General features: G+C 41.9%; 1 pseudogene; it reads right to left on the reverse strand.

Annotated features, from left to right (window-relative positions):
- Window positions 1-4,795: 4,795 nt before the first annotated feature.
- On the reverse strand, window positions 4,796-11,497 carry LOC123402239 (annotated as a pseudogene).
- Window positions 11,498-13,780: the final 2,283 nt, after the last annotated feature.

Raw genomic sequence — 13,780 nt, forward strand, 5'->3', positions numbered from 1 at the left:
ACGAGTTTTTTGTGGTGAAAGATGCATGAATGTGTGATGTTCATGTCAGTTTTCAGATAATTCAGACATCTTGGAAGCTCTCAGCAAAAAAGATAAAATTAGGGGCTGCGGAAAAGTGTATTATTTAGATCTATTTTGTCTTTTTTACTGAGAACTGCTCAAATGCCCAAATGGTCTAAAAATTGGCACGGAGGTCCTGCGCTCATGCATTTTTCGCCACAAAACTTTTTGGAAGTTTTTGAACATTTTTTCTATTCTTTTTAATTTTACTGTTCACCGAATACGTGTGAGCTCGCGCTTAGAGATGGATTATCGGTTAATTTGCCACCACTCTTAGCTGTACAATATACATTCTTTAGGATCCAGTCGAGTCTAGTCTAGTATGCTTTTTTTTGTATTAGCCACCTGCCCATCAGTCATTCAAAAGTTCATGGTTTCAAGTTCTCTTTAAATATCTTATTTTCATTTTCTAAATATGAAAGTTTATTACAGAAACTTAATTTGTTAAAATACATTCAGTTTTTAATTTACTATGAGGTTTAGCATAATTGTGAGTATCCCACAAACGCAAAGTCGCCTTAACAACTTCATGAAACTTGCTGTATGTATTCATGGTATCGGTAAATAAGCTATTCTCTACTCAGGTGTGCTGATTTTTCTTCGTTTTCTTTCTGAAAAATAACGAACTAATGGCATGCAAATGAAAACTTGTTCCACAAAAAGAAATGGGAAGAGTTTGTTCAAATATAGACATTGAAGACTCTATATTCAGAAGCTTAGCCATCACCAGAAGAGTTGTGATTCGGTTTCATGGTTTGGCACTAGCCTAACTTGCGGCACAACATCTTACTATGTAGTATAATATGAAGGCATTTCTTGTGGGCACCCATTGCTTTCTCATAGAATGCAGTACCGCACGCACGTGCGAAGCAATTAAGCAATGAAATGAAGGCATTCACGAGTCTACTTATTCAAATTGGCAAGATTTAAGAAAATTGTGGTCAAGGAGGGGCTGCACAACGGAAGGTGGATGCAAGCGTTACAAAAATATAGCTGTTATTTTCCCTTGTCAGTAAACAGTGAATGCAATTTACTACAGCCATCCTCATATAGCCACGCACTCAAGATATCTTTGTTACCTGATCAAACCAGAGTTTTAATTATATCAAGAATTTTCCATTTCTATGGACAGAATAGCTGCTAACATTTTATTTTTCTGATTGACCAATGCTATTAAATGAACCATCAATTAAAGCAATTGCCAGTATCAAGATATTCCAAAGTCAGTTGAGGAAGAGCGAAACAGAGACACTCTCTCTGTTGCGCACATAACACGGTCCTGATGTGGTGTGTGTCTCAAGAGGAAGGAAGCAAGCAATTTCTGTGCACCCGTATTTGAGGATGCAACGTCTTACCATTGGAAGTACAAAAGCGGAAAGCCTGGGAAACTCTGTTTAAAGACTATTACTGGAGTTTCAGTGGACGATCTCTGAAATAATAATCGTCTTAAAATAGGAGCACCAGTCTTAGTTCTTTACCTTTTCTCGCATCATTTAACTTTGTTTAACAGCATCAGTTAACTGGTAGTAGTACTAAGTACCTTGAAATGTCCCTCGTTATGTTGAACAAGTTGATTACTACTACATGGGATTGGAATTGCCATCACACCTCGAACAGACTCTGTTTTGCTTCTGCTACTGGAGTTCTGCTAAGATCAAGGTGTTTCTCTTATCATTCTTACCATTTACTGTAATTCATAGTACGTATTAAATACTGTCAAACTGTGGTACTAGTCAAGTTGATCTATTCATTATTGTTGCATTAGGGAATTCATCTAAAGTTCCCACGTTGGATAATTACTGGAACAAACAGACATACAGATAGTCTCCAAGAGTCTACTGTACACTACATCGTCTTTTTTCTGACACACAAAAGCTTACTGTTCATCCAAAAAATACGAATACATAGCAACGCTTGTCTTTGCCAAATAAAATAGATAGATCAAAATCTAATGTTCAACTACAGTTCAAGCTGCAGTGCCAAAGTAGGCTTGCCTTTCACCATGTCTGCTCTGCATTCATGCACTCAAAAGCTCCAATCACATCCAGCAGGGATGTAGCTCCCCTTCACCTGATCAAACCAAGGTTTTGATTATATCAAGATATATACGACCACGCACCACGGCACCAGGGTTTAACACACCAAGAATTTTCATTTACATGCATAGAAGGATGCTAACTTTATTAACAAGATCACACATGCTATTAAATGAACCATCAGTTAAAGAAGTTGCCAATACAGAGTATCAAGGGAACAAACCAAGAAAAGAACTCTTGTATTTCCGGGGTTTAACTTAAGCTTGACAAAGTTACTTAGGCTGACTGACAGTACATTTCAGTTACTTAGGCTGACTGACAGTACATTTCAAAACCCTCTCACTCAAGTGGCTTCTGAATCACGCACCGATTCAGTTACTTAGGCTGACTGTCAGTACATTTCAAAACCCTCTGACTCAAGTGGCTTCTGAATCACGCACCGATTCAGTTACTTAGGCTGACTGACAGTACATTTCAAAACCCTCTGACTCAAGTGGCTGGGGCCTGGGATATTAAAGTCAAACTTTACCCAAAAAAAGTAGTAGAGCTCTAAACGAGATGCACTCGACACGGTTTGATTATTGTCTGCAAAGAGTACCATATGCATAGTTTCTGCCTGTTGTACTTGGAAAATGTGACTGCCAATTTTGTCAATCATGGGCCCTGTTTGGATACTCTAACTTAGCTAGAGGTTAGTGTTATAGTTCCTAGCTCATGACTAACCCTAAACTAACTCTAACCAAAAAGGTGTTTGGATGATACGGTTAGATTGACAATAGTTGTACTTGATGGAGAGAGGAAAGTGATTTTTAGTGGGTCCCTTGAGAACTAGCTCCGTTAACACCTATTACCTAGTGGATATAGAGAGAAAAGTGACTTTTTAGTAGGCCCCATGAAAACTAGCTCCAATTAGCACCTCTTGGGTGAGCTAGTTTTTTTGAGTGGGTTAGATGCAACTAGGTCTAATCTAACCCTCATGTTTGGATACTTTAAAGCTATTTGAGCCCCAACTAACTCAAACTAACTCTAGCCTATGGATCCAAATAGGACCATGGTCTCATGGATGTTTCCAGGATGACCCTGTGTTACTTCAACTGGAGTTTCATGGCTGACCTTTCGAATAATTTACTTAAGATGCCAGTCTTAGTTCTGTTATGATCATGATAATTTCTTTAGCACTTCTCATATCAAATTGATTCTGTCATAAAGCTCTTAAATAGCCCTCGTTACGCCTGAAAATGTGGCTGCTGCTATTGCGTAAAGACCGCAACTACATGATGCATGTATATGCAATAGAAGGAAATACATAATAGTCTCCGCTAATACTAAGTAGATACACTAATGTTCTGCTTGGCACCCTGCTAGAAGTTGTATCAGTTATCTATCTTTCAGAGTTAAACCACTTAAAAGTTGCTTGATACATTGAGCTGATAAGAAGCGGGTGGTTAAATTTCTGAAATGAAGGGAACAACAAGACTTTCCCACAAAAAAACAAGACTTTCCCACAAAAAAACAAGACTTTCCATACTTTGTAGCATGAACATCACCCTTGCTATATTTTACACAGGCTCGATAACGAAATGTTCTGGAGTTGTTGTCACTTGTCAGTTGACGAAGAGCCAAACAGAGACACTCTCTGTTCTGCACTTAACATTGTTCTGAGGTGGTGTTTCAAGAGGAAGCAAGCAATTTCTGAGCGCCCGTATTTTAGGATACAAAGTCTTACCCTTTACTGTAATTCCAAGTACGTAGTAAATACTGTCAAATGACCCCCACTGAGATTGGAGCTACCATGGTAGTTAATCTATTCATTATTGTTGCATTAGGGAATTCATCTCAAGTTCCTCTTTATCGGAAAAAATCTCAAGTTCCCACATTGGATAATTACTGGAACAAACATCATAAATACAGATAGTCTCTAAGAGGCTATACTACATCATCGCTTTCTCCTGACACGTAAAATCTTACTGCCCATCCACAAAGTACAGACGGCATAACACTTGTCTTTGCCAAATAGATAGATGACCAAAAATTTAAAAATAATGTTCAACTACAGTCCAAACTGCAGCGTCAAAGTAGGCTTCCTTGTTGGAGTTAAACACGAAAGAATCGTGGCCATGTCGGATTCAGTACATGCATGTAGGTGTCCGACTAGGTTTCTAGTTCAATCACGAATAGAATTAGGATTAGTTGGCAGCCTAGCTAGCTAATATATATACTCATGTATACCCTGTACTGAGAACCAGAATCGTGAGTTGAAATAAAACACAAGGCTCGTTACGAGCCTTGGCAATACGCCGGTATCTCGTGTGCGTGCGTTTGGTGCTTCCGGCCGGCTGGCCGTTGTGTGCGTACGTATACGTTGGCGTAGTTGCTGCAGTTTCACATAGAATCGATCAGAGCAGCGCGCTATTTTGGGATAGCTTTGCACTGCATTGGTGGATCGAACAGGAGCCAGCTAGTGGTGTATCTCGACGTAAAGCAATTCGTTGAGTTCAACAAGTGGTTAGTCTTGCGCGATCGTCACCGCTGCCGGAAAGTACTCGGCGTCGGGTCTGGGCTAACATCCCTTTCACCACGTCTGCTCTGCATTCATGCATTCAAAAGCTCCAACCACATCCAGCAGGGATGTAGCTCCCCTTTCACCTGATCAAGCCAATGTTTTGATTATATCAGATATATACGACCACGCACCAGGGTTTAACATATCAAGAATTTTCATTTCCGTGCATAGCAGGATGCTAACCTTACTAACAAGATCACCCATGCTATTAAATGAACCGCCAGTTAAATAAAAATTGTCAATACAGAGTCTGAGCTAACACACTGCTAATAGTTGTATCGATTACCATTCTTTCTGAGTTATGTAATTTTTATATACTAGCAACCAAGAGGGTTAAGCAGTTAAAGATTCTCACTAGCATTAGTGCCAATCAAGACTCGGAGCACTAGGATTCTCACTAGTAGTTTCTATTGAGAATCTTTGTTTGCACTAAGATTCTCACGAAGGGAACTTGATGGCGGGATAGTAGGACTTTAACTTGAGGGAACAGGACTAGGATTCTCACTAGCAGTTTGTACCCATCCTCACTAACAGGACTCAAAGCACGTAGTTAATGGTCTGCACTTCTTGTTCATTATTTTCATCCCCGGGCCTGATGAAGCTGCTTCATCATCCTGCTCTGCATCCACCAAGGCAAATTGAATATGACAAAAATTAGTGAGCAGAGCAACCCACCATCAAATTAAGATGTAGGAGAAGCTATATGTTAATTTACCTCCCGATTTGGATGACCTGTGGCATGAAGTGCTGCGACAGCATATCCTCGCCCGACAGCTCCTCCTTTGCTATCTCACGCACTTCCATGGAGTAATTCTTCCGCTTGGTGCTCAGCATGGCTGCATCATCCTCCAGTTCTATGACTATGTTATGCAATCTGCAGCAGGCATATATTATTTTACTTAGAGTTTCCGATTGGCCGGCCACCACACCTCTCCCGCAGGGACTTCCATGTGTCTTTGAGCCTTGCCATCGCCTTCGAGCACGTGTTCTGCCGCGGAGTGTCGCCTATTAAACTCTGCTTGGTATCCGAGAGGTCTTCTTCCCGGTAAGGCGTGAGTAGCCACGGAAGAAGAGGATATCCTGTATCACCAATTATATATTCCCGACTTCGATCCATCCAATGCTACCTTTAGCTTGCTGCCATTCAGCCTACCGCCCTTCTCGCACCCATTAAAGAGATGAGAGTCGCAAATATGTTTATGTGGTTTATGCTACCTGCCGATCCCAACCAGATGTTTCGAACCTCATCTCTGGATCAACGATCACTTGCATCCGAGTGGTCTTATTCTTCTCCCGCTTAGGTCCAAATGGGATTTGAGTTGCACATATAACACCACAACAGTTATTCATCTTGTGGATCTTCTCAAACTTGGATTTGATTTCATCCTTCTCATTGCAGTCCGCCAGCTTGAGTGGTGGTCTGCCTGCTCCCACATAGCATCAACGAACCTCTGCCATCGACAAGGCGGTTGACTTCTTCACACCAACAGAGGATCCTACGATCCCGTTGGCTCACCGAATGCAGCCTTCTAAGAGCAACGGCTACCCGGTCTTGTAAAGACAGCACCCTTCCGTTAACAAAGGTGTAGCTGTTCATATCTTGCATTGACGGCTCCATCACCAAGCTGCAGATGTAGCTAAAGGTTTCTCTCGTCATTTTGAAGACAAACTGAAATCTTTGTGCATCCTCAAAATAAGACAAGGTTCCTATATTAGAAGAAAACGTAAAAGATATTACACAACTCATAACTTGCAAGGCAAGATGCCTAGGAGAACAAATAGAGAACAAATATTTAGCAACATATGGAAGCGCAGTCAGATCCGACAGTAGCATTGGTCGATAAATAAGCATTACAAAACGATAAGAAGTTAGTTGTCTAAGGTAATACATCTATGTACTATATATTTTTTCGTCCTACTCTAGAAGGGTGTATTCAAAAGAATGAGAATGTAGGGAATATATTTAAACTGCAACATGCTGATGAAAGGTAGAAAATAAAGAGAATAGTTTAGATAACCAGAATAAATAGACAAATTAAGATGAACCAGCATTGCAAAATTACCTCCGACATGAAAGAGAAGCGACATTTGTCTCCAAGTTGTAGGGCTTAGCTGTGTACAAGACATACCATTTCCTGGAATTACCTCCTTCGCCTGCATAAGCCTTGACATGCCCAACATGCCTGAACTTGTCCCACTCAAGGCCAGATTGTCCCGCGGCTATGGAAGCAAGCAGTGCTAGGCGGCAGCATAACTCCAAATGTCTTGGGTTTATACCTCCCATGTATATTGGGAGTGTCTCCATGTCTTTATCTGTGAGCATGAGCCTCTGGAGTGCAGGAACACCCTCCAACACCTTCAGCTTTGGGCAGTCTTCGATGGTAAGCTTCTGCAGCCTGGGAAGATTAGTGATCCTCTCCAAGTCAAGGTTTTCATCCAGATCCAGCTCAACCAGAGATGGAAAGTTCTCTATAGAGATGAGGCCCTGGACATAGGATATGATTAATTTATTCAAAGCCCTTGCCTGGGATGCAAGGCCAGGAGGAAGACACTTCAATTTGCATCTATCTAGCGTAAGCACCTGCAAGACAGGAAAGGCTTGCACTTGCTCCTCCCAGTCCCACTCCTCCCATTCCACCAATCTTATTAATTCCATCTTATGCAATCTCGGAAATGCAGCCACCATTTGGGCAGACGAGCGTTGTAGTGATTGTTGACTGCATGAATTCAGGTCCAACACACTTGATGGTTGGAGCACAATTGATCCGAATGAACTCAGATAGGGAGCCGACACAAGCCATCAGGAAGCTGTGTGCAGCAAGCTAGGTCGACAATGAACAGAATCCTTAAGCTCTGGAGGGGCACATCTGATGATGACATCATCCACCTTGGGGGCCATCGGCCAAAATATCCTCTCATATCAAGAGATTCTAACCTGGGCGGAGGGCAGAGCTCATGAAACACCTTCTCCATTTGTTGTTGCTCTTCCTCAGAGACACAATCTTCCTCTTTAATCAGTCCATCATCTCCTAATATACTACCACAATTTAAGACTAGAGTAGTAAGATGCACCTTGTCAGCAAGCTTTGCCTTTGCTGCCAATGAGGAAGTAGTTATATTCTCCAATCCGTCCAAATCAAGAATCTTGAGCTGAGAAAGAGGACCCAACTCTTCCAAACTACAACAATCACCATCCACCTGGGCTGGAAACCCAAGTAATACCCTTAAGTTCGCTCGAGCACAAAACCCCTGGGGATGCCTTTATACTTGTTGCATTGAAGTTAAGGTACCTTAGCTGCCCTAACTTCACAATGCTACCTGGAAGTTTCACAAATTGTTTGCATCCAAAAAGGCTAATGTACTGCAAGAATTTCATATTTCCAATGCTATCAGTGCGACTAGATATATCAGTCTCGTAAGGACAAGTACCTCAGGTGCTTGAGTTCATGCAAAGATTCAAGCAATTCTACAACATGTGCAGAATCTATATGCAAAGTTTGTAGACATGGAAAATTAACTAACGAATCACCAGGCTTGATATTTATATAGCCGCTTGATATTAATGCCCTTAATGTCTTTTGTGCTTGCAAAGAACTCCACTCTAACCCATATGATTCTCGATGCTTTGCTTTCCAGAGATAACCGAAGAAACTCATGTGCACTAAGTTTACTAACAATATTAGTTTCTCCACTATGAACTGCTAGTGCCTCATCTCTAGCCACAAATTGAGCAAATGAGCGTACAACATCATGCATGTTGCGACATATTGATCAACATAAACTGTATTTGGCTCTATAAGATTCCTCAAGATCAGCTCCTTGTAGTACTTGCTTCCTAATTCTTCTATGTCATCTAAGGTCCCGTGAAGAAATCCTTCACTAATCCACATGCCAATGATTTCGCTCCTAGAAAACACTGCAGTTTTAGGGAGAAGGGAGTAGTCAGAAACATTGTTTGGCACAAGAAGATAAATCTTCATAGCTTAAATATACTGCATTGTTTAGCTCTTCGGTATTCCTGATATTGACCATATAGAATCATCCAAAACTATCTTCCACTCATGCTGTTTTTTGTCCTTCCGACACAAGATCCCACCCATTACTTTGAGAGCAAGAGGCAAACCATCACATTTTCCAACAATCTGCACTCCAATATCCTTGAGCATATCAATTTCACATTCATCCTGCTCACTTGAGATTATCTGCAAGCAGTTGAACTGATAGAGTCAATAGCGGAGTGTGTTGGGCATAAGCTACGCATGGTGTGCCGGCGCGAGCGTCAGTGCGCGAGCGGGGGCACAGCGGAGTGTGGCGGTGTGCGTGCGTGTGTGTGCGCGCGTGAGCACAGGCGTGCGCAGGCCGCGGTGTGCGTGCGTTAGACTGGGGTTAGCTAGGCGTGCTGGTCCGGTCTCCCAGAGCGATCACTCGCGGGCTTTGTGTTAGCAGGGCGCTGTCGGCGCGCGTGGCCGCGACTAGAGCGGGCGAGATCGTGGCAGCGGAGGTGGGTGCCCAGGTATAAAACCTGTGTGGGTGCGTCTGTAACCAGTGTGGGTGTCGAGTTAGAGCTCGGAATAGAAGCCGTGGTGCGGCGGCGGCGGACGTGCGCCGGAAAATCCCCACTGCTTTCCTGTGCTCTCCTCTCCTTCCTCCCTCCTTCTCTGTTTGCGACAGTGTAGCAAGGCGAGAGGCAGTGCGTGAGAGAGCGAGAGGTGCCGGGCAACAACAGAGTGGTTTTCCTTTAGAGAAAAACATAGAAATTTGGTAACTGCTAGTGGAGAAAGAAACTCATGAATGATCAGTTAACGTACTGCCTAAATTGAACTATCAAGTGGATGAGCTGGTAAGTGAGGATGTTGCTGTCAACTCGGATGCCTATAGCATGTGCGAGGCTACAATCATTACATGTTCACCCAAACGATGTTAGGTTTTTTACTCTTTTAACCACAGGATGCTTAATTTAATCTATGATCTCAGAAACTAAACAGATTATGTGCTTAATTATGTGGATACATACTACAATACATATACTCATCCTCCAGAAAACAGAGTCATATTTTTACCCAGAAAACCAGAGTCATACTTAATCTACAGTTACACAAGGGGGTTGGTTGTTACATGTTTAAATCATCTATAATTCTATACAGGAAATTTTATAATTCTACCAATCACAAATAAGTTTTTTTAGAAAAGGACCAATTACAAATAAGTAGAAGAATGAAGTACCATCTTTTGTTTTTTATCATTCTACCAATTGCAAATGATTGACTGTGTAGTTGTGAACATGATGGAAATGGAAGAACAATGACACTGTTTCTCACTTTTATAAATGTAAGAACATTCATATGATCCTAATTACCAATTTTGTTTGGACTTGCATTTTAGGTGATGACTACGTATATTACTATGTATATTTCAATAAAATTAGCTTGCTAAAAGGGAAAACAGTGCCAAATAAAGGAATATGGTTTACGGAGACACTATTAATTACTAAGGGATAAAACTATATATTCGAAAAAGATGCATTGGGAATATCTGTAGGAGCACAGATGACCAACTTTCATCAACCTAAATTTGATACCTAGGTTGAACTATTGCACTTTCTGTGCACACAATACAGAGTGTCCGAACTAGTTGCGGCAGGTGCATGTGTGGTGGCATAAAAATATAGTGTCCCTGTTGTATGGGTCCATGTTGTAATCTCAAAGAATTGTACATAAAAGAAGTATGCCCAATTATTATATCCCTACCCCAAATTAAGCATGAACGTAGTAATATTAAAGATGTATGGAATTTAGTTATGCACCTGTTTCTTGAGCAATGACCAGGCATCCTCCTCCTCTAATTTGTCCACATGGTGGTAGGGAAGCACAGCTTTCATCCTTCGAGCTACTCTTTCATCTCTAGTAGTGACGAGGACTCGGCTACCTTGAGCCACAACATTAGACAAGGATGTTTTAAGCACATCATCCCATGCTTCATGGTCCCAAACATCATCTAGCACCAGGAATAGCTTCTTCCCTTTCAAGCTGGTGGCAAGGATTGGCTGAAGCACAGCCAATGCCTTTTCGCGACCATGTTGTCCCCCAGCTTGCGTGATGATTGTCCTGAGCAAGTCAACCTTGTCGAAGTCCTTGTTGATGCTCAACCATATCGACTTCTCGAACTCGGCATTCAGGGCTTCATCGTTGAAGACCTTCTGGGCAAGAGTGGTCTTGCCGATTCCACCAACCCCAACAACGGCGACTACCATGATGTTGGTATTGACCTCCTTTTCACTCAGCATGATCTCGACTAGCTTTCTCGTGTCTTGTTCGATCTTCTCTCCGACTACACCGGACCGATCAAACTCCCCTGATGTCTCACGTCTTTTATTGCCAGAATGAGAGCCATGGACCTTGCTGTTGCGATCCTCATAGGAACCAAGAGGGATGAAGCTGAAAGCAGCGCTTCGCTCCATGATGATGTCGAGCCTCTTGTTGAGCGCCTTGATGCGGGTACCGATGTCGTGGGCATGGGAGGGATTCCGCATGCAGAAAAGCAAGGGGTTGCAGCACCCCACATTTGCACTGGACATACCGTGCTCCATGGCCTTGAGCTGGCAGAGGTCGAGGATGTCGGCAGCTTCATACATGGCACGCTTGAGCTGGGACACCCATTCTTGCACCCTCTTGTCAGTGATGTTTCTCCTGTCAGCATCAGCGAGGAAGTTCTTGAGATCCCTAAGCTTAATGTGCATCTTGTCGATCTCACGTTTGAATCCAAGCAACATGTGCACCTCTTCACTCGCCATCTCCGTCAGCATGTGTAGCACGTATGACGCAAAGGCATCCAGGACCATCGTATATATGTTTGGTACGTTTTTTCTGTTACAAATTTTAACCACATATATCAAGATCATCCCCGCCACTTGTTGCAGCTGAAGATTGCCAGCCAAAACTAGTGAAAAAGGCAGCACTAGAATGCTAACATGGGTACATGAGGAACAAGTTATAATTTATGAGCATGTGCAAGCTACCTAGATTAACAGAGGCAAGCAAAGCCAACTAATCATACAGAGAGGTACAAAATTACCTTCAAGACGGATGTATGTTGGGTCTTGCTCTAGGCCTTCTGAGCAACTCGATTACAAGCTAGTACATGTGAAGGGCCTAATAAGGACGGGGCATTATATGTATATATAAGCTAAAGGGGATTACAAGCACCTTGTATGCGAATATATATACTAATCCGCACATTGTGATCAACGGATCAGGCTATCTGTCCACAAATTAAAATATGTGCTGAGTCTTGGATTGTTCATCGACTGATCTGTTAGCTGGCAATTAAAATATGTAGCTGGTGAGGGGTATGATACAATTGATGCAACCTGTAATGTTAAGAAGCTGTAATACCTAGATATATCCGTCTCTTATTAAACGCTTTGCAGGGAAGGAAACACGTAAGCCAGACTCAGCAGCATCCCGGTATTTCCCGGAAGGAAGTGATGTAGTTTACTTTGAAACGGTCTGTTTGTTCGAAGGCCATAGCCAAAAGACTCCTTGTGATTTGGTTTGATTTCACACTAGCCTAACTTGCTGCACAATGCTTACCTTATACTAGTATAATATAAAGGCTCTTTATTGGTGGGCACCTAGCATTGGTTAACTAGCACTAATTGTCACATCTTGTACCTCCCACGGTCCCGATTGGAGGAGCAGAAGAAGGTTGCAGAGAAATTGCACAGGAGATTTGGAGTTAGGCCTATCGTAATGCATTGTCTCTTAGCGGTATCCTAGGTAGTATACGATCGTTAGATACAACCATCCTAATGTATTGTATGTTAAGTGTCGTATCTTAGTAAGCATGTATTTAATGATTTTGGCCTCATACTAATATGTGATTGGTCTAACAAGTTATTTTGCTCTATGATACCGGCAGAGAAATTGCACAGGAGATTTGGAGTTAGAGAATGCAGCCTGATGAATTGTAGTAGATGAGGCACCGCACTATTATTTATCGGGACCGTAGAAATCAAATACTGAAAATCCCGAGTCAATTTTGTGCAAGATGATCATCAAGAAGCAGGGTTGGTCATAATTGGTGGAATCAAATGAGTTGTGCATGCATGACTATGGTTGTTTGTGCATACTTTTAAACAGTGGTGATGCTAACAGCGGTTGATGTTGCTTAAGTATATTCAGAGATGTCAGTGTTGCATTCTACCAACAGCGAATCTTGGTAATGCAATGCAGAGTGCTCTCAATGAATTTGGAATTGATGATTCAAACACAAATCAGATGGGCAATTTCAGCCATACACCGAACGAATTAGCAAAAATTAAGCGTCAAATGGGTGAATAGAACGAATGGAATGCTAAAGAGCAAAGGGTGAGTACAGATTGGTGCCGTATTCACCGGACCTTCGGCTGCGGCATGGCGGCGGCCGCGCACAAGCATCTATCTGACCCGAGTCGCTCTGACGGCGCCGCCGATCGCGACTTCTCGCCGGCAAAGGGCAACGGGCCGGGTGTGTGCTCCGAGAAAAGCCCCAGCCTGAGAGGCCGCTGGTGAAGAGCAGCTCCGTGCGGGAAATACAATTGACTTCCCTGAAAAAAAAATTTCTGGCAAATGGGACCATGTGCTCCTGGGAGTCTAATTGGATTTAGGAAATTACAACGCTTAAATTTCTAACAACGTTCACTCTGTAATAAATAATGTTCATGAAATTTTAAAATTTGCTCACTCAAATTATTCACACAATTCAAAAGTGTTCTTGCAATTTCAAAATGTTGACAAGTTTCAAAATACGTCCATAACATGTTTTAAGTATTCCTAAAAATGTAAAACATCGTCACATAATTCATAAAAAAAATCATCATTCAAAAAATATTTACTTGTTTGCTAATATGTTCTTGAAATGTAAACAATTGTTTGCGCAACTTCTGGAAAATACAAGGGACATAGACAAATTTTATCTACCACCGGTGGTAAACCACTTGTGTTTTGTATGTTGTATGTAGTATCTATCAAATCGGATAGTATGTATGCGTAGTATGTAGTATATAATCATGTTTAGGTAGTATATATAATATTTGTTTGGTAGTATGTATCATATTTTGTTTATGCTCTTTTTACATACAAAT

This window comes from Hordeum vulgare, chromosome 6H, assembly GCF_904849725.1.
Source record: "Hordeum vulgare subsp. vulgare chromosome 6H, MorexV3_pseudomolecules_assembly, whole genome shotgun sequence".
In the NCBI taxonomy this organism is placed as follows: domain Eukaryota; kingdom Viridiplantae; phylum Streptophyta; class Magnoliopsida; order Poales; family Poaceae; genus Hordeum; species Hordeum vulgare.